At 40.7% G+C, this 1,407-nt stretch overlaps 1 protein-coding gene across 1 annotated transcript in view; it reads left to right on the plus strand.

The window, feature by feature from the left end:
- LOC101848917 (protein Smaug homolog 1) overlaps nucleotides 1-1,407 on the plus strand; it is a gene marked incomplete at its 3' end in the record, with an annotated part of 15,192 nt that overhangs the window by 12,094 nt on the left and 1,691 nt on the right.

The raw sequence follows: 1,407 nt of genomic DNA on the forward strand, positions 1-1,407 counted from the left end.
TCTGTTTGAGCTGTGATCCAGGGAGAGGGCATGGGGGAGGGGCGGGTGACCGTGACACATGTGTACACGCACACAAACACGCACACGCACACGCACACACACACACACACACAGAGAGAGACAGAGACAGAGAGAGAGAGAGAGAGAGAGCTGTCAGAAACACATGATCTACGTCGGGGTTAATTAAGAACGTGCTCCGAGGTGGTCAGGTCAAATCAAATATCAACACAGTTGTAAAAAGCACCTGCTAATGGTTTACGGGTGTGTCGTCACTTATCAACGTCTGCTGTCAGCAAGTTGATCGTGTGTAGTGGATAGAAACTACAGCGCTGTCTGCCCTTTCCCCCATGTTATTGTTGTAGGCTACTATACTTAAGCAACATTTAAATTTAAAAAAAATAATTTTTTGATAGGTCTGAAGAAACATAATTTTTCAAATTTGCTCTTGACTTTCAGTGGTCTGCGGTATGGTCATGTTGATGACGTGTAAAAAAAATGCACATAATCATTGTATCTATCTTTGTCCATGGATGGCGTGATCATTTTTAAAATAAAATGAAAGACGATAAAATGTTAATTGATTTGGGCAGTATGATTTGAAATTCGTGAAAGGCTATTAAGTTGTAAAACTAAGTGTTGTTTCAGCATGCAACGTCAATATCGTAATTACACTACCCATTCGGGTCTTTCGCTTCCCCATTCCATTATGACAGCCAGCTGTTTATTTAGTACGCAGAGCCCATAAGAAAGAAAAAATAAATACGCAATATAAAACAAAACCACCCCCTCCCCCCCCAAAAAAAAGCGTGGAAGAATTAATTACTTTTTTTCCAAATAGGCCTACGGAGTTGTATTCACATCATATTGGGCTGACGATAGCAGACAGCTTACAAGCTGTTTGGCCATAGAGTTCTTATTTTCCTTAATGAACATCGAGAATAACCTCTTGATATTACCATCTTAATGGTTCAAAACTTTCGTTACAAATTTGAATACCTGCGATTTATTTTGCTTTCCCGATGATGGCAATAGGTCATAAACATGGACAACCCATAACTGATTACCTTTTTTATCTTTCCATTGCCCTAACATTTTTGCAGCGAATTTTCTCTTTTGACGCTGGACATTTTGTCCCATTGCCAGACCTATTGTCGGATCACAAAGGCTGTTGTCACCTCTAAAGGCCGTTCACCTGTGATCATTTGATATCCTTGCTTTTTATTGTTATTACTGGCTTTGGCGTCAGCAGCGTATACTTTATAGTTTAAACACTGAAAAGATTGACCTTGAAAATTATTTGTATGATTTTGTGCTTGTTTTTGTTGCGGCGCATGTGCTGGTCCCCCCTCTCTCTCCTCCTCCTCCTCCTCCTCCTCTCTCTTCTCTCTCTCCCTCTCTCTCTCTCTC

Source organism: Aplysia californica, unplaced genomic scaffold (assembly GCF_000002075.1).
Source record: "Aplysia californica isolate F4 #8 unplaced genomic scaffold, AplCal3.0 scaffold00605, whole genome shotgun sequence".
NCBI classification, from domain to species: Eukaryota; Metazoa; Mollusca; class Gastropoda; order Aplysiida; family Aplysiidae; genus Aplysia; species Aplysia californica.